This window comes from Panthera uncia, chromosome A2 (genome assembly GCF_023721935.1).
Source record: "Panthera uncia isolate 11264 chromosome A2, Puncia_PCG_1.0, whole genome shotgun sequence".
Classification (NCBI taxonomy): domain Eukaryota; kingdom Metazoa; phylum Chordata; class Mammalia; order Carnivora; family Felidae; genus Panthera; species Panthera uncia.
The window spans coordinates 136,405,758-136,427,396 of NC_064816.1; positions in this window are offsets into that span (position 1 = coordinate 136,405,758).

Genomic DNA, 21,639 nt, shown 5'->3' on the forward strand with positions numbered 1-21,639 from the left:
AAACTGGGCCTTGGAAACCTGTGGAAGTATACCATGTGTTTAGAGTCCAAGAAGAAAAAGGATACAAGGTCAGGGCTGGAAAAACATGAGGAGAAATAACAGATTGAAATTTTACAAATTTTGGCAAGGGGTGTAAACTTACAGATTCAAGAAGTTTAGTGAAACCAAACAGGAAAAACCCAAAGAAACCCATACCAAGCAACATCATAATTGAATTTCTGAAAACTAAGACAAAGAAAAAAATCTTGAATGTATCCATAGAAAAATGACACCTAACCTATAGAACAAAATTCAAGTAACAGCAGATTTCTCATCAGTTACTACAGAAGCCAGAGGAAATGGCACAGTATTTCTCACATATTGAAAGAAAAGATATGTCAAACCAGAATTCTGTACCCAGTGAAAATATCCTTTAGGAATGAAGAAGAAATCAACATATTCTCATATGATAGAAATCTGAGAGAATCTGTCACTAGAAGACCTTCTGCAAAAGAATATAGGAGGGCAACTGTATTTCTATATCCTAGCAAACAAAGATTTAGAAAACAAAACATACAATACTATTTACAATCGTTCAAAAAAATAAAATTACTTAAATGTAACTCTAACAACATGTATAGGACTTATATGATTAAATTCATCACTGATGAAAGAGATAAAAAAAGCTTAATAAGTCAAGAGACATATCATGTTCATGGATTGGAAGGCTCAGCGCAGTAAAGATATGAATTTTTCCCAAATTGATATACAGGTATAATGCATTTCCTATCAAAACCCAAGCAAGAAAGTGAAATAAGTCAGTCAGGGAAAGACAGACATTATATGATTTCACTCATGTGGAATTTAAGAAACAAAACAGATGAACAAGGAGAAGGAAGGAAAAATAAGATGAAAACAGAGAGGTAAGCAAACCATAAGAGACTCTTAAATAGAACAAACTGAGGGTTGATGGAGGGAAGTTGGGCGGGGGAGGTGAGTTAAATGAGTGATGGGCACTAAGGAGGGTACTTGTTGGGATGAGCACTGGGTTTTATATTTAAATGATGAATCATTAAATTCTTCTAAAACCATTAAAACATAAAATAGAATAAAATAAACCCAAGCAAGTTTTTCTCATAGATCCAGATAAGATTATTCTACAATGTATATGAAAAGGCAAAGGAGCTAAAATAGCTAAAACAATTCTGAAAAGAAAAATAAAGTAGGAGGAATTCACCTACCCAATTTCAAGGCTTACCATATGGCTATAGTAATCAAGGCTGTGTGGTATTGCTAGATAAATAAACATATAATCTGTGGAAAAGAATAGAGAACACAGAAGTAGATGCCTATAAATATGCCCAACTGATTTTTTGACAACGTTCAAAAGCAGTTTAATGGAGGTAAGTGGTCTTTGAACTTACTACTAGAGCAATGAGATCTGAATAGGCAATAAAATAAACGACCTCAGTCTCACAGCTAACACAAAATTAACTCAGAATGGATCAAAGACTTAAAAGTAAAATGTGAAACTACAGAACTTTTAGAAAAACCATGAGAAGATCTTCAGGATCTAGGACTAGGCAGAGTTGTTAGACTCGATACCAAAAGCATGATCCATAAAAGGAAAAGTTAATAAATCAGACTTCATTACAATTAAAAACTTCTGTGCACAAGACCCTGTTAAGAAGATGAAAGGACAATGCAACAGAATGGGATAATCAAACCACACTTCCAACAGCATATCTCGAATATGTAAAGAACTCTCAAAACTTCTTCAGTACAAAACCAAATAATCCAAACTAAACATGGGCAAACGACATGAAACATTTCACAGGAGATATACAGATGGCAAATAAACAAATGAAAGATTATTCATTTATCATTAGTTATTAAGAAAATGCAAATTAAAACCACAGTAAGAGCTTACTACACACCCATCAGAATGACCAAAATAAAAATTAGTGACAAGACCAAATGCTGGTGAAGATGCAGGGAAACTGAATCACTGATACATTACTGGTGCTAATGAAGAATATAGCCACTCTGGAAACAGTTTGGCAGGTTTTTGTTTTTTGTTTAACTTAACATACAACTACCAGGTGATGCAGCAATTGTACTTATGGGCAATTATCCCAGAGAGACGATGATTGGTGTTCACACAAAACCATGTACCTGGATGTTTATAGCAGCCCTATTCATAATAGGACAAAACTAAAAAAACATGCAGATACCAGTGGTACATCACAATAAAAAATATCAAATTACTGATACATATAGCAACCTGGGTGAATCTCCAAAAAATTAAACTGAATGAAAAAAGTCAACCCCAAAGGTTACATATTTGACAATTACATTTACACAACATTCGTGAAATGACAAATTACAGAAATGGAGAACAGATTAGTGGTTTCCAGAGATTAGTAGGGGGTGGGGCACTGGAGGGAAGAGAATGATTATAAAGGAAAACATTAGGGATCCTTGTGGTGATATAAACATTGTATATTTTGACTGTATGAATATCAATACCCTGGTTGTGATCTTCAACTACAGTTTTGCAAAATGTTACCATTAGGGAACGGGATGGATGATAAACAGAATATGTCTGTACAGTTTCTTAAAACTGCATGTGAAACTAAAATTATCTCAAAACGAAAAGTTTAATTTAATAAAGACAAAGAATGATGGGTAGAAACAGATTATTTCAGACAGAGGAAACAGTTTATGAAAAGGTCCGGGCAGGAGGAACTTATTGTATAACTGATGAAACATGGAAGGCCAGTGTGGCTGACATGCTGACATTAAGGAGTGTGTATGTGGGATTAAGGGCGGGAAGTGAGGGGCATACGTGTAAGGGACAAGGTGTAAGATGCATATGGAGAGGTAGGTGTACTGTGCAGAGAATATGGGTCACCTTAAACAGTATGGTCTCGAGCTAAGAGTGTAGGAGTCATTGCAGTGTGTTAAGCAGAGAACTGGCTTAATTGGAATAGTGTTTGAAAAAAAATCACTGCCCACAATGTGGAAAACAGAGGGGCAGAAGTGGTTATCTCCCCCATATGCTGCTTACACTTCAATTATGCTGCTCCAGCTACAGAGGTTCAGTCTGTGATAGAGAAGCTGCCTAGAAAATCATGTCATTGATTAATCAGTTGCCTTGAGCTAAATTCTCCTCTGATGTGTTCATGGGAAAATTCCCATAGAGTTGAAAAGGCGAAAACATTTGAAAATTGGTTTGATGTGTTGACTATTTTAATTCATCAGTCAGGTAGGCATGATCAAAAGCAACCTGAGCATCCTTTGTGACCTCTACCAAAAGAAAGAAAAGCCTTACTTCAGCTTCTAAAATAAATCATTTCACAGAGACACTACAAATATCAGTGGTAACAGGATTCTCTTTAATATGTGCTAGAGATTTAATGCATTCAGACACATTAAAAGACTTGTTCATGAAAACTTACAGAAGATGAAAAATGATGCTATGTCACAATTTATTGTGCCTCAACAGGTCACCTTTTTCTGAAACAAAATATTAGTGCCTTTAAATATAGTTTTGGGATTCATCACCCTACTTGTTTATTGACTACCTTTTACCTAAGGATACAATCCATGCCAGTGGCTCTAAATTACGATTTATCTACAGTAAGCAGCCAACTGGTTTTGTTTTCCATCTTTATAAAAAAAATATATATAATTTTTTTTCCTTACTGCATTGAATAAATTGCCTCTTACTTTAGTGTCATGAAGACAATGGCTAAATGGACACTACCAGTTTTTCATAAACCGTCTTTTATTGGGCATCATTCATTTTCATGTACATTACTTTATTTAATCATTATATTGATGTTCAGAGTAGGCTTCCAGTTTATGCAGAATTACAAAAAGCTCAGACAAGCATCAGAGTCAAGACTTGAACTCCCAATTCCTCCAAATACTTAGCCACTAGCCATATATGGTTGTAAAGCTCTTGAAATATGCTGGTCCAAATTGAAATGTATCATAAGTGTAAATTACACTCTGGATTTTGAAGATTATAAAATATCTCATTAATATTTTAAAATATGGACTGCATGTTGAAATGATAATTTAGATATACATGGTTAAATTAAATATATGATTAAAATTAATTTCACTTGTTTTTTTTTTTTCCCTTTAAACTTAAAATTATACATGGGGCTCACATTACATTGCTATTGACAGCAGTGCCCCAAATCTTGTCATGTGTCTGAAATCCAGGCTCCTCTCTCCATTTCCACTGAGAACACCCCGATCCAGGCCACCTGTCTTATTCCTAGAGAATGACCATACTCTTCTTATATTAGCTTTGTCTGCCCATCCACACTCTGCCCTTCACTGCAGCCAGAATGATGTTTTTAAAATTATAATCTTATCATACTATTCCCCAATTTCAACCCTTCCAGGGAACACCCATTGTTTTTTTCAGTTAAATGCAGCATTCTCACCTTGGTGTATGAGACTTCGTGAATAATTTTTGCCCTTATCCAGCCTCACTTCTCCCACTTCCAATATGCTGAAATTTTCTCGGTGAGACAATTCAGGTTTGCTTCTGCCGTAGGCCATTTGTGTATTTGTTCACTTATACTCTCTTCTGCCATCTTCTAGTCATTCCTTAGACCCCAAGCTTAAATAGCATTTTCTCATGATTCCCCACAACAGGATACACTTCCCATCATAGAACCCCATAGTCCTCATAACACTTACACTTATTTAATATTCATCTTCTCAATAGACTGTGAACTCCATTAAGGCAAAGACCTTTGGCCTCATCCACCACTGCATTTCCAGCACATGGCTGGAACTATGCTTGTCAGATAGGGAACTATATACTTATTAGTATCTGGTGGCCGACCGACATTCCAAGGTACTGGAACCACATTAAGAGTGAGAAAGCCAATTCTCACAAGATAGTTTTACCAGTCAAGTTACAAAATATACATGTTGGTTACAGGCAAGAATTGGGTGACTAAAAGCCATTAGTATACATGAAAAACTTTCAAGTTTCACTTATTTATTTTTTTCATTCCCAGTTGTGTCACAGAAAACAGAAAAGAGATCCAGAAGATCTAAAGATAAAATAGTCAATGCCTGAAATTTTGGAGCAGAAAGTCAAACTTGTACAGATTTTTTTCCAAAAAGGAAATGTGCCTAATTCATACTCCATGCAACTTTTTTTTTCACTCTACTGAATAATGGACTGCGTTCAGTAAATACACTTACTATAAATAATAGCTGAGCACACACACCAGGCCTTTATAGTTATCACCTGTTGCTTCAATGTGTTCTCTTCAGGGACTTTGCTCCAGAATCTTTTGACATATATTCTTAGTTGTCCTTCATTAAAAACAAAACAAAACAAAACAAAACAAAACAAAACAAAACAATCTTTGTTGAACCTTGCTTTCTCATCTAGGTCCCATTCTACACACAACTGTTCCTTTGCCATCAACCTTAATACTTAATGTGTATAGAACTTGTGGTGTGTGCAGAGCCCCTCCAGTCTGTACTAACTCCTTGCAATAATTCTTTGAATTTGTTCTCAGTGCATTGCTCTCCTTTCACATCTAGGACTGTTGACATTCACCAGAAAGTCATGAGTGACTTTGCCAATCTACTTTGCTCTCTGCAAGATTTGATATCCTTGGAAAATACCTTTCTGTAATTTCTACAATTTTCACTGACTTTCACTGTTTTTCTGACTTAAAAACAGTGCATAATTTTTCAAGAAAGTACTGTAGTCACCCATAATCTCATCACGTTATAACCATCTGAACATTTGACATCATTCTTCTTAGTCTTTTCCTGTGCTAATTTCAAAACTTTTTTTATTTGAAAAGTCCTTACTAAGTATAGACATAAATTTTCCCTTTTGTAATTAAGAGCATTTCAAAAACATAATTTTAATGCTTTATGTGATTTATGTCATATGTGATTTAATATTGAATGTTTAAACCTTTTCTATTCCTTATTACTGGAGATTTACATTATTTAAAAATTTTAATATTATAAACTGAACTCTATTAAATATTTTATATGTTAATATTTTTCATTATTTCTTTTTCAACGTTTTTTTTTTATTTTTATTTTTGGGACAGAGAGAGACAGAGCATGAACGGGGGAGGGGCAGAGAGAGAGGGAGACACAGAATCGGAAACAGGCTCCAGGCTCCGAGCCATCAGCCCAGAGCCTGACGCGGGGCTCGAACTCACGGACCGCGAGATCGTGACCTGGCTGAAGTCGGACGCTTAACCGACTGCGCCACCCAGGCGCCCCTATTTTTCATTATTTCAGAGTAACATGGGATCATTTCCCAGAAATAGCATTAATAGATCAAACACCTGATATTTTTGTTTTTTATATAAGATATTAATTTCAACAATACATCCCCATTACCAATGTATGAATGGGCCCATTTCTCTACACATTTATCAGCATTAAACAGTATATATATTTTAATTACTGATTTTGAAGGCAAAATATTCCTTTTAGCTAGCATCATACTAATATGGTTAAAATATCAATATTAGACATTGTTTTCCTCTTTTTAAATTGACAGTTCAAATCCTCTGTATAATTATTTATGAGGCCTTTGATTTTTCTTATTAATTTTTAGGAGCTTTTTATAGTTTAATTTGTTTATAGCAGTTTTAGGTTTACAACAAAATCTAAAGGGAGATACAGAGATTTCCCATAACCTCCTGCCCCCACAAACATACAGTCTTCCTCATTATCAACACTGCTCACAAGAATGGTATATTTTTACTGAGAATGGACCTATATTGACACATCATAATCACCTAAATTTCATAGTTTACCTCAGGGTTTAATCTTGGTGTTGTACATTCTATAGTTTTGGGCAAATAAATAGTAACATAAATACATCATTATAGTATCATACAGAGTATTTCCACTGCCCTAAAACTCCTCTGTCCTCCACCTATTCATCCTACTTCCCCACCCCCAGCAATCACTGATGTTTTCACTGCCTTCGTAGTTTTGCCTTTTCCAGAATATCATATACTTGAGATCATATAGTGTGTAGCCTTTTCAGATAAGACTTCTCTTACTTAGTAATATGCATTTAAGTTCCTCCATGTCTAGTCACGGCTTAATAGCTCATTCTTTTTAGCACTGAATAATATTCCAGTGTCTGATGTACCAGTTTATTTATCCATTCATTCACTGAAGAACACGTTGGTTGCTTCCAAGTTTTAGCAACTTGGAAGTTATGCCGTAGATGTTATCAATTTTTTTAAGTTTGTTTATTTATTTTGAGAGAGAGAGAACACGAGCAGGGGAGGGGCAGAGAGAGAGCGAGAGAGAGAGAATCCTAGGCAGGCTCCACACTGTCAGCACAGAGCTCCATACAGGGCTCAAACTCACAAACTTTGAGATCATGACCTGAGCTGAAACCAAGAGTTGGACGCTTAACAGACTGAGCCACCCAGGTGCCCTTGAATAAAGATGTTATAAACATCCATGTGCAGGTTTTTGTGTGAACATAAATCTTCTACTTCTTTGGATAAATACCAAGAACACCTGCTGGATTTTATACTAGGAGTTTGTTTAGTTCTGTAAGAAACAGTCAACATATCTTCCAAAGCGGCCGTACCATTTTGCCTTCCACCAGCAACGTGTGAGAGTTCCTTTGCTCCACGTCCTCAAAACATTTGGTGTTGTCAATGTTCTGAATTTTGGTACCTCATTATTTCAATTTACATCTCCCTGATGACTTAAGATGTGGATAATCTTTTCATATGCTTATTTGCCATGTGTGTATCTTCTTTGGTGAGGTGTCTGTTGAGGTATTTGGCCCATTTTTTAATTGGGTTGTTTGTTTTTTAATTGTTGGGTTTTAAGTGTCCTTTGTATATTTTTGATGACAGTCCTTTATCAGATGCGTCTTTTGAAAATATTTTCTCCCAGTTTGTGGCTTGTCTTCTACTTCTTCTGATATCGCCTTTGCAAAGCAAACATTCCTAATTTTAATGAAGTCCAGGTTATCAATTATTTCTTCCATGTGTCGTTATCTTCGGTGTTGTATCTAAAATGTCATCATCATACCCAAGGTCATCTAGGTTTTCTCCTGTATCTTTGAGGAGTTTTATACTTTTGCACTTTTACATTTAGGACTATAACCAATTCTGGACTAATTTTTGTGACAGAGGTAAGGTCTGTGTCTAGATTCATTTTTTTTGCCTTCAAAGATTCCCCATCTGTATAATTCCATAGTACTTTGTATAATCTTCATAATACTTGGTATAATTTTCCTTATTTAAGAGAAATTTTAATATGTATATGAATAACTATACATATATATGTATAATTTATGTATACATACACATATATATTGCTCTCTGTTCTCAGGATAATATACTCTGTGCTTATAGAAAAGGGATTTTTTTATTTGTCTCAGTACTAGTTATCACTAGTGAAATGAACTAGCAAAGCAACTGGGGTTACTAATTCTGAAGAAGAAATTCTGATGGATTATTCAATAGTTCTCATATAAGTGAAAGAATTTTAAGCAGATGGCAATGAACAGCTGTTCTCCATTTTTGCTAAGGACCAAACAAGAAATTACAACAGAATTAGAGGGATGAGAAAGTTAAGTTAAACGCACTAAAAGTTTTGTAATCCAAAACTTTGCCAAGCAGGATACTTTAGAAGCCATTTTTCTGTCATCTCACAATAGAGGTATTCAGCTTAAATGAAGGCAAACTCAAATAATGTTGCAGAAATAAAATGGAAGTAGCATAGAACTGCTTGCTTTGACACCAATTTGGAATAACAAATCCGCTTGATCTTTGGCTCACAAAACTTTCTCGACTCACATGTGATCACTGGTGCCTGTTTCATAAGCAAAATTATAAGAAAGCAAAGGAAAACTGGAAGCCAAATCAACAAATCAGAGTTGTTTATGAATACTTTAATCTACAAGTGAGTCATAAATAAAGTTCTTACTGTTCAAAACTATGTATTTGTAAACAGAAGCGCATTTAGGTGTAAGGTAAGTGGTTAGTTAGTATGCATTAATTAAGGTCTTTAAAAAAAAGTATCTTTCATTTGATGTTTTTATTTAACAAATATTAATTAAGAACTAACTACATGTTCTGTGCTAGCTAATAGAAAGGAGCATTACCCCTTGCCTCGTGGCATAACACTGTAGTTTAATTGTACCCTCTTACATAAAGACCAAAATATAATTGGAAAGTATGTTGACTGATTTTAAAAAAAGCACTAAGTAAAGCATTGTATCAGTTAAAAAAAAAATAGGGGGATTTCTGTAGAAAATTATTTCTGTGGAGTGTGAAAAGATATTATTTGGGGGGGAAAAAGAGTTCCATGGCTAGACATAACTTGGGAATTCGAAGATAAAGTTTAAGATTACTTTATAACAGGTTTTCTCCGAGTGTTTGTTTTTATTTTATAAACCTTTGCACAACAGTATATAGTAATTTTTCACTCAAAAGACTTTACAAATGCTAACTCATCAGTCGTCATAATAATCCCAGTATAAAGGCATTTTATTTTCTCCCTCTGTTTTATAAGTGAGGAAACTATGACTCAGAGAGATTAGGTTACTTGCCCAAATTCACAGAGCTCTGGAATCTGTCCTCTTAACAACTATTCTATACTGCCTTCCTACCTCCTAATATTCATCATGAATCTCTAAGATATAGCACGCAGGATCACTGGAACTTATTTGATTATGAAACACATCTCTTACACACACAGGACATTTTTATTTGGCAAAATATTTGTAGTAATAGTGGCATAAAGAAATGCCCTGTTTGTGAGGTAATTGCTCCAGCTCCTCCTCAAACTGGCTCTCATTTCTATTATTTTGTAGTTTCTTCTCAATGATTTTGTTTCTTCTAGATAGTGGAGGTGTCAAGATCAAAGATAATCCATGTGTTCAATGGGTTAACATTAGAATTTTAGTGTGATCAACACCGGTGAGAAATGCCCTCAGGGATTTATGTCTGAACCGTAACAAGAAAAGGATGGAAAACAAAAACTAAACCAACAAGAATAATGAGGAAAGAGATACCTTCCATTTCAACAAAGCAGCTTCAGCGCAGTATGGCCTGGTTCATTGTAATTTTAAGGGACCATAAACAAGAAGAAATAAGAGAGGTGGGGATTGAGACTCTAAGACGTGCAGTGGTAAAACATCAGATGGCATTGTGGGTAACATCCCCGGGGGAAAGAAAAATAATGAACCTCCTATAGAGGTCTACGTTTTCCTCTCTGGAACCTGTGAATATGTTGTCTTACATGAAAAGGGACTTTGCAAATAGGATTAAGTTAAGAATAGTTAAGATGAGGAGGCTGTCCTGGATCATCCGAGTGACCCAACTAATCACAAGTGTGTCCTTGAATTTACTAGAGGGAAGCAGAAGAAGAAGGGAGACATGACCCTTGTCAATGAGATGCAACACTGCTGGCTTTGAAGATGGAGGAAAGGGACCATGAAACAAGGAATGCAGGAGCTCCTGTGGAATTTGGAAAAGCCAAAGACATAGATTCTCTTTTGAAGCCTCCAGAAAGGAACAGAGCCCTGCCAACACAGGATTTTATCCCAGTGAAACTTGTGCCAGACTTTTCATCTAAAAAACTATAAAATAATAGTTTTGTAAGAACTATAAATCTTATAAAATAAAAGTTTATCAGATAATAGTTGTGTTGTTTTAAGACACTAAGTTTGTGGTAATTTGTTATAGCAGCAATAGAAAACTCACACATTCCCCTAAAGGAGCTCAGGCATGGTGGGAAAATAGTTGATGCTGTTTGGTGACTTTTCTTCAGGGAAACACATTACACAGTAGAAAGGGTCAAGAGTAGGAATCCTACTTGATATCAGGCACGATGAATCACAATAAAAGATGAGCTACCATCTCCTAAAGTACATTTCTCCAGGACTAAAATATTTCAAAGTTTCATTTGGTGGCCAAATTATTTTTAGTAAAATCTGATTAAAAGAAAATATGATTAAGACCAAGGACTTTGCGGTAAATAATAAGAGAAGTTAAAGTAGAGAACATGGATTTTAGACCGCCAGGTAACTTCCCTGTATCCTCACCTGAAATTCTGTTGCAAGATTTGATAAATACCACACTCTTGCACACGGTGCTTAAAGGTAAACCATCAACACAGCAATACCCACACTATATTTCCCCATAATAATTTCAAATTCTTCCTAAAATACTTACAGAATTTCCTTTAAAGTTTTCCCAGGGATGTCTCTGGAAATCACTTACCTCAACAAGCATGAGTTCAGAGTTTTATGATGTGTAAAAAAATGTTTGGGGCACACAAAGTTAGCCTCATTGTGTAGTGGGCTCACTTTAAATGTGTCTTTTAAATTCTCAACCAAATACTATTTGTTCATTATGAAACACTGCATGATCCCAGGCTCCTGACCCAGATGTACCTTTCTTTTCCATCTCATTAGGAAGCAGAACAGTTCTACAGCACTGGTTAGGAAGCCAGACGACCATTTCCAGAACTGTCACCGATAGTGTAACTCCTTTTATCTATTTAAGATCTTTATTTCCATTTTAGTATAATTCTTTTCATTTTCTGCTAAGAGGTAGAACAAAGGTTTTTACACCTTTAGCAGTAGACACTGTGGTAAACTAGGAAATGCATGATTTCAGTACAGTTTCTTCAATTATTGCTTCTTAACAAACTAACCCCGCAGCCTACATATTAAAGCAAAGTTTCACACACGTTTGTCCTTATGAAACAGGAACTCAGAACTAAGATTCAGCATAGGTTTTCAAGTGGGTGGTAAAGCTTTATTTATCTCACGAATAAGTATGCGCCAGTTTCTGAAAATTCTTATGACCATGATTTTGAGCAAAGAAGAAATTAAAGACTGAGTCCCTTTTACCACTAGAATGTATTAACCACAATAATAAACACTGAGTAATATAATACTATATTAAGTTATAAATTGCAGTAGTATTAAGGGGAAGCAAGATTAACAACAGGTTGCTTCAGCATTACTTTCCCCTGGGTAAAATGTACATAAAAAGTTTCTTCCTTTTTAGTCCCACAAGGGATCTTCCTATCTCTAATGACATTATTCATCCTTTCCAAGTAGGCTCCCAATTTCAGAATGAATGTGGAAATACATTGTTTGTTTTTATCTTTTACCTCAAGGAAAACTACATTTTGTTTTCTATGATCAATATCGTTTTTCTATGATAAGATTCTCTGTAATATAGTTATCTTCCATAAGATTTCCCCCAAAATTTATGCTAGGTACTTCTCAAGTGAGTAAAAAAAGTGCCTAGAATCATTGAGACCTATGCTAATTTCCTGAGAAATGAAAGAACTTATAAGGGAAATTAAGGCTGGAAAAAGTCAATTTACCTATTTCTTTCAATCACTAATGTTTATGGGCATACACCAACTGAACATTTATATTCTTAAGATACATTTTTTTTGTGATGCAGTATCTTATCTTATTAAAGCTGTTGTATCTTAAGCCCTTACTAGATTTTAAGCTTCACAAAGTCAGTCCTACATCTTTTTTTTTTTTTTTTTTTTAATTCTTCCAGCACCTAGACTGGGACTTTATACATTGCTGGTGTTCAGTGCTCAGATCCTGAGATATTGGAATACTTGCTTCAGCCTAAAAGATATCTAATCCAAAAACATGGACTATGGCAAATGTAGTGGTTGTCTACTCAATATCCACTTTCCTCTTCACTGTAGTTTACAGAACCTCCTGTTTTTCAGGTTGGCTTTGTTTCCAGGTAAATTTCTGCATTTCCTGGTGTTTTTCCACTAAAGGAGCCATATCATTACCACGAGAGGCCACTAGGGGCCAGTGATATAGGAACAAAATTTTGCTTGGGATTTCTAGTATTTCTTTTCATTATATATATAAAAAAAAAATCCATACTTCTTACTAACCACGTTATTATTTTTCTTCCCATTGGAAACACTGATGTGAGGCTCAAAGTTGAGAAACCATATTATACCAATGCGGCAAACATGGATTCTAAGAGCCATATGGTAAGGATCACCAAGCACTAAGACAAGAGACCAGGACACCAATGACAGGGAGTTGCTGCCTCTGCCTTGGACCACTACTGTACTTCCTATTATGTTAGAATATTAATTGCCATTTTATTAGACTACCATGTAGAATATTCATTGCATATGGCCAAGATTAGTCTTTGATTGTCACAAGTTTTGCCACAGCCTTTGGGTTCAGGTTTCCTGGTGGATTGTGCTGTGGAAGCATGCAACATTTTCTTAGCTGAAAGCAGAAGTTTGTGTTCTTTGATTCAGCCTGACTCAGTGAATTTAGTCCAACAGTCAACTGAGTCTACAATATCCATGGTATCCTGCTCCTTCCCCATTCCCAAACAAACAAACAAACAAACAAAAACCAAAACTGGCTGCTTGAGCAATATTCTCACATTCAGCTAGTAGAATGCTCATCATATCTACACTTCCCAAGTACAGAAATCTAAGACGCCGAAGGTCTACCTACGCTTTGTGGCCTGGGCCAAAACTGCAGCAGCCTTCCTCAGTCTGTGGACAGATCCTATTTTTAAGCATCTATCAACATCCACCAGGTGAGTAAAACTCCCACAGGCTAAACACGATAGCAAAAATAATAAATTAAAAAGCTGATATGATACCAATGGAATGGTTGTATCCATGTACTAGCTATGATATCCACGTAGGAGTCTCTGGGAAAGTACATCATTTCTGTACTTCACATCTTCTTCACAGGGTTGTTGTGAGACTTCAGTTAGTTGATACATGCAAAACATATCACAGTTCCGGAATGAAAACTTGAAATAATACAGAATTATTTTTATAATAAAAATTTAGTTACTTTGATTTACTACTCAGAATTTGTGTTTCAGTTTTAAAAACCACTGAAATTTGATCATTTTTACGAAAATACAAGCTAAAAGATAAAGAATATATTACCATAATGTGATAATAATATAGTCATAAGTTTATGTTCCCATTCACTTGTTGCCTATGGTCATTCAAAAGGCATCCCTTGAATGTCTGCCCTTCTCCGGGAGTAGCGATAGAAGTCATCCTCATAATAGGCTGTGTTATTCTGCCTGGACATTTTTGAAGCTTGCCAATTTTTTGAAATTTAACTTATATCAAAGATATAAAGAGCTTTGACAAAATTATCTGTAAAGAATTAGAAACCATTAAAACAAATAACTATATACCTTTGGTTGATCTAGTGTGTTCCTTAAGATGAGGAAAAAAAATCAGAGATTGAATTGTCTTTTGATCATACATAACACAATCAACTGCTAGGTTCATGCCAGTTATAATCTCGCAATTCTTTTGAAAATCTGTAAAAAGAAACAATTTCCTATGTCACTTAATTGAAAAATACTTCAAACTGACTATTAAAATAAGCCTTTCGCAAACCATTGGGTTCACTTGGAGTAAATCATATCAGTTAATGAGATATGGAAAAAGTTAAAGCCAAGTAAATAAAAATAAGGTGGTAAGAGGATGAGATAGGTCATCTATTTTTTTTAATGTTGTATTTTATATTTGAGAGAGAGAGAGCATGAACAGGGGAGGGGCATAGAGAGGGAGACACAGAATGTGAAGCAGGCTCCAGGCTCTGAGCTGTCAGCACAGAGCCTGAACTCACGAGCAGTGAGATCATGATCTGAGCCGAATTCGGACGCTTAACCGACTGAGCCACCCAGGCGCCCCACAGGTCATCTATTTTACAGGAAAGTGAAAACGTTAGTCATTAGTCATTTAGTCAATAATATTCATTTGTATTTTTATTATTTAGTGCAATATGTTTGCTTTTAGAGTTCAGAGATTTTATTGGTTTAGATTGCACAGTTTGGTTCTAGAATTCCTTGGCAGAATATAAGCATATTTCAACACGACAGCCATTCTAATATCCTCAAAAACTGATATCAAAACACTTCTCTATTGAGACTCGTCACCATCAAGGTAATTAGAAAGTAGTTAACTGTGCTGAGACTCCACATGCCAAACTTGTTTGCTGCAATGAGACATTTGATTTTTTCATGAAAATAAAATATTGTTTTAAAGGCAACAATCACTCATCACTCAAAAGAAAAATTTTTTAGGTGGTAATTGGAAAACAACAAGTTACCTCAAATGGTTTTAAGTTATTTAAGAGAATTCTAAAGTTCAGAGTGCTGGAATTAAAAGAGTTCTTATATTTAAGAAATCTTCAATTCCAATGGCTCTTAAATTGTTAATTAAAAACCCCTCAGATTATTTTCTTCCAATAAAAGTTGGAAGAACTCAGAACTTTTAGATGTAGGAGAAACATAGAACTGTTATAAGGAAGGCAGACAAGGACTCACAGAGTGTCTTTTAAGAATACCGCTCACTCAACCTTCTCTCAGCTCCAATTAAGTATCCTTGGAGCATTTGAAAATTTGAAAATTACTGCGAAGTCAGAATATTTCTACAGCTTATTCTCATAATTTGTGGGAGTTATGTTTTATAAAGATACTGCAAATGCTGAATTAGCAAATACCGACCCTAGATCCTAGCAGATACAGAGTTAGGTTCCTATGAACCCCTGGCCACAATATTTTCACCAACCAATTGAATATAACTTTGTTTTATGTGTGTTTCTGCTTAAAGACACCTTATTTAATATATCTCTCATAAAAATCATTAATTTAGTGTGTTTTTATTTAAAAAACACTAGTCAAGAGGGGTTTAACATTTTCCTGATCCTGGGTAATGTGACCATAAATTTCTTTGGGTTTCAGACTCACAAAATTTCACTTTAAAAAAAATGAGTTGTCATCTCATGAATCCATATTTGACCACTTTCCATCTTTTCCATAGATACATTACACACTATAGATATTACTTTAACCCTTTCTGGGGTGGCCTCACATACAGATCAACACATTTTATCTTCCTTTCTCTGAATATATCCCATTATTGATTCATTAACATAGAGCTCATGGCCAATAACATTATAACTCACACCTGAACGAAGCTTATCTAACACATGTATTTTCTGCCTAAGACACATCACAGCCTTCCTGTGCTCAGGAATAATAAATAGACAGCATTTCATCACTATGCTTAGGGGCCATTTTAAACAGTGAAATCAACAACAAAAAGCACAAAATTAAAAAAAAAAAAAACATGGACAAAATAAGCTACAAAAAAAAGGACACTAGTTTACATTAGGAAAGCTGAAATAAGGTTATCAGATCAATCCCAAGCAAACTGGGACAGTTAGTCACTCTGAGAAGTTTTCTCAGAAAGGAAAAGGATTATCACCATAATTTTCCTAGAGTTATCTCTTGTTATATTTATTTACCATGTTCATTCATTCATTTCTTCAAACATCAGTGGGTATTTATAGAGTGCCTATCATGTACCAGGTAACGTAGCTACAAAGGAATAAGACACGTGTCAGCTCTGACTGAATTTATAATCCACCTGGGATATAGTAGGCAAATTACAATACAATGTGATATAAGTGTTGTGAAAAGTAAATTAAAGTACTATGGGAACATGTGGAGGACTTCACCTAACCCCATTTTAAAGAGAAGATACAAGTTTTCCCACTTTTTTTTATTTCAATGACCATTCTTTAAACTGAAGCTCAAGAGTCACCTTCAGAAAGCTTTTCTGGGCTTCGCCAAACCCCTCCCTAGTTTAGGCTCAGTTTTCCCTGCTGTATGTCCTCATTAATGGAAACAATAATGAAGGCAAAGACTATTTTAAAAGCTTCTTGAGGTACTGAAAAATCAGTTCTGAAGGCCAGAACTAAGAAACTGGCAGCACTTTTGGAGAAAAGAAAAGAGATCCGGCTGCAAATAAGCAAAGGGAATTCTCAGAGTTGCCTTAAACAGGATACAAAATCCTCTGACTCTTAGAGTCCCCATTGATAAAATGAAGAGTTGGTTGAAATAATATTCCTTAAGACATTTTGTAGTTTGAAAATTCTATGAGAAGTACAAGGTAAATAAAAAAATATACATATTACCAGTGATTTTGCCATGGCATGTAATACTTAGCCTTGATAGTTCATTTTTAATCTGCTGGGAAAATCCAAATTTAATTTAGAAATTAATACTTTCAGCAAAATTCCAACTGACTAGAAAGTATGCTTTTTGAACAATTTTTAAGGACTTAATTTTTGGAGGAGACAATAATTAAACAGAAAAAATATTGGATTTATTCTAGAATCAACCATAACTACATTAACTGTCGGTATTCATAATAGCCATCAGTCTAAAAATACTTCTTTAGGTAATATGAGAACAAGACAATCAAGTGACTTTCAAGAACTTGAAAAAAAGAAAAATCAGGTTGCCCTTTGAACTTTACACTAGCAAAATTCAAAAAATATATGTAACGATCCTGAAATTAACTAAAGAACTTTCTTTAAATGTGTGACTTAAAAGTCTGGAAACAACAATGAATTTTAAATGGATGTAATCACAGGAAGACTGGTCTGAAATGGGTTTGCAGCTAGTAAGCAGAAGAGAAAGGAACCACATTTTACCCTGTCTGAAGAAAGACTGAACAAAAACAGGGATGGCTAGCCGGGAACATCTAAAGGGGAGCTGAAAGAGATGACAGCTGGCAACGTCTAGCCAATGCTGTGCAGGGGAGTCATCAAAAAGTTGCCTACTGTTGGGGAGGTGAAGAGGATTCATTGGGTGTATCATGGCTTGGATAAAGTACCTCTTACAAGAACCACCACACTCTTTAAGCAACCACTTAAGATTTGCCATCACTGCAACCTGAAAACGGTCCAGACAAGAACCCTCAGTGTATGATAAATGGGAAGAATGTTTAAGGAGGAGCAAAATTTGGTCTTAAAGTGTCTCCCCACAGATTGCTTATGAGTTCCAAAGGGAAAATAGTATCTATCCAGGAGAGAAGCAAAGTCACACCTTGATCAGGAGATCAAAATTAATTATCACCAATGAAGGGTACCTCCACATAGGACATCCTAAGAAGGACACTATTATCAGTAGTGGAACGTAGATTCATGCCAGACACACATAACCTGAATCCAGTCATGAGGAAACATCAGACAACCTAAAACAAGAAGCGTTCCCTGAAGAAAAAGAGAGAAGGAGAAATTTAGAAAGAAGAAAAACCTGGCCTATGTTCATTAAAAATTTCAGTGTCAAAAAGGACAAAGAAAGACTGAAGAACTGCTGCAGATTAAAGGGAACTAGAACCATGACAACTAAATGCAACACATGAGCCTTGACTGATGGGGAGAAAAACCATTAAAAAGTTAATTATTGGGGCCAATGACAAACTTGGATCATGAATAGTAAAGTATTATATCAATGTTAAATTTCTTGAATTTGATAACTGTACTAAAGATTATGTAAGAGAATATCCTTGTTCTTAGGAAATATACACTGAAGTATTAAGGGATAAAGGTCATGATGTGTGTAACCTACTCTCAATGGTTCAGAAACAATTTTATGTACATATGTATGTGTGTGTAGAGAGAGAAAGAGAATAATAATTTAAACAGATTAAAAAAAAAAAGAACCACTGCACTCTAATGTATTTTCTAAATGAAGAAAGTCATTTCCCCTTTACAAGATTCCCTTGCCTTCTTCCCTTTACAAAATTTTTGCCTGACACCACAAAGGCGATGTGCTAGAGGGGGAATATGAACACTCTGATTACGAAAACTTAGGAATTTTTTTCCTGGTTTAGATCAGTGGTTTTTGAAATTAGCTTTTAAGTTTAGTTAGTATGGGTTTCTGCCTATGCAAAGGTGGAAAGCTAAACCCTGTATCATGGTGAATTTATTCAGGTGGCTCTGGAAAACTGGCCAAATAGCCATCCCTGGATACATCCCCATTTATAATTTTATAATACTTTATAATTTAAAGAAAGTCTTCATGGAGCACCTGGGTGGCTCAGTTGGTTAAGCGTCCAACTCTTGGTTTTAGCTTAGGTCATGATCTCATGGTTCGTGGGATCGAGCCCCACATTGGGCTGTGTGTGGACAGCATGCAGCCTGCTTGGAATTCTCTCTCTCTTCTCTCTCTCTTTCTCAATAAATAAACTTTAAAAAAAATAAAGAACATCTTCACATAGATCAACTCCTTTACACTGAGAAATCCCACAAAGAAATCAAAACAGGTATGATCTCCATTTTACACACCTGTAAACTGAGAGGCAGAAACCCTAAGTTGGCTAACTCAGTTGCATGGAACTCGAATACAAGTTAAATACAAACATTTATTTGGTTACCTTATATAATAATACTTTCCTGTTATATGTCATAATTTATGTTTAAGATGATGAATCAGAAGCAGTTAAGATCATATGACAAAGAAGGGTTAAATTGCACCTATTATTATTATTATTATAGTAGAAAAGCAAACTAATGTATTTTAAATGATGCTTTAAGATCTAAAGGTAAATCTATGCTTAATTATGAGTTAATTAGAAAAAGTTCAAAAGCATATTTCTAGAATACTGGCTTAATAGAATATTTGTTTAACTAGGAAAATCTATTTTATATTTCCTACATTTCTAGAGCTCACACTGTTTGGATGGGAGGCAGCATGGAAGGGAGCTCATGGTCCTGGGTATTACAGCACTCTCTGTCTCTAACCAGCTGGGTTACTTGTAGAAAAGACAATCAATCTTCCACATCCTCAGTCTATAAATTACTAACATTAAAAAATTGAACTAGATGATTGCATGTTTTTTTCAGGTACAACATTCTCCAACCAAACAGTCATACTTTAAAAAAAAATGTTTATTCATTTTGGAGACAGACAGATCGAGTGGGGAAGGGGCAGAGAGATAGGGGGACAGAGGATCTGAAGTGGACCCCATGCGGACAGCAGTGAGTCCAACATAGGGCTCAAACTTATAAACCGCGAGAACATGACCCAAGTGGAAGGCAGACGCCCAACTGACTGAGCCACCCAGGCGCCCAGACGTAGTTTTTTGAACTCTGATTCTGGTCCTCTTGATGATCTGAGGTTTCAATGAAGTGAAACAAAAAATGTTTTATTAAATCACGCAGAGGTGGATTGTGTCAGTATTCTAGACACATAAAAAGATTATTTACTTATTTTAGAAAAAGAAACCAAACGGAGAAAGAAAATCGTGGAGATAGAATAAAAACACAATTTGGCCTACAATTTAGAAAAGTGGGCAAAAAAGAAGTTTTCAAATAATACCACTTAAGAGGTTACAGTTTTTTATAAAAGCACATTTGGTTCATTACCACATATTGAAAATAAATTATTTAAAATAACTGGGAGAGAAAAAATTGCCAGGCAATTGTCTCCATACTGAACTTACTTTATACTTCATTAAAATTATGTCGCCCCAGAGAGATGCCCCTAATAGAAATTTTACAGTTTCCTCTTGAAATGCTAAAACTAGTATATGAATTCGCAGGCCAGGAAACCTTGAGAGAAAAGAGAAGCAAATCTAGAGGAAAAACAGCATTAAGAAATCAGAAATCTTTTTATAATTCTTTGGCATCCTATTAGCTCACAAAACACCCACTCAGCCTTATTGTCTGCAACAGACATTGTATATGATAGTATTTTTTTTTTTGCAGTGAAAGAATATTAAACCTGTTTCTCAAGTCACTAAGCACACTGCTGCTTTAAAACCACAGCTATTCCCAAAACGTGCATAGACATTTTGTTGTACTTTAATTTTTTGTCTACCGTTAATGGCTTTGCCAATATTTTATCCTAGAGAAAAAGAAGTGATATAGAGATCGTAGTTTTCAACAGAGGAAGGAGAGTAGGGTCATCTTCCTCGTTCATCTTCTTCAGCCTTCAGCCAATGTTAACTATGGGTCAGACGCTGTTTTTATATACCCTAATCTGATCCTCACAATGACTTTAAGAGTTGAGCATAACTGTTATCCCCCTATCACATTTAACACATGAGAGGGAAAGGATTCTGATGGGGTTATGGTTCTAGGAGGTGAAAAAGTGCAAGAGAAGATTAGATGCCATAGGAGGATGGGAGCCTTTTCTACTTTAACAAGAGGGAAGAAAAGAGAATGTGTACTGATGTGGTAAGTCATGGAGGGTCAATAGGAATCAAAGGAGTTTATCTGTGATTACTTCAGTTTCTTTGGTTTCCTCATTTGTAAAATTGGGAAAAATAAATCCTCCCATAGTGTAAGATTATTTTGGGGATAAAGGGACATTATATTTTTAAAATACACTTAAGATTTCTAGCATGGACTAAGGATCACAATTTATAATAGCTATTATTATTGTTATATGTTGATTAATGTATATTATATATTGTTGCATAACTATAGTTATGTATATAGTATTACATATAATACTATTATTGTGATTGTTGTAACTATTATTATATCTAAACTGGAGGCTAAACTCTGTCTGATATGTATCTAGTAGGTATCTATTGAAAGTCACTTGGAATTATACCTGAAACTAAAGTAACACTGTGGCAAGTATATTCAAATTGAAAAAAAATAACTCACTTGGAATACATTTTTAAAAAAGAAACAAAGAAAAAAGAAAGTCACTTGGAATGAAGAGGCCACAATTTATTATGACAGAAACATCTCTAGAGAATAATCAGAAGAATCATACCTATGAATCCTGAAAATGA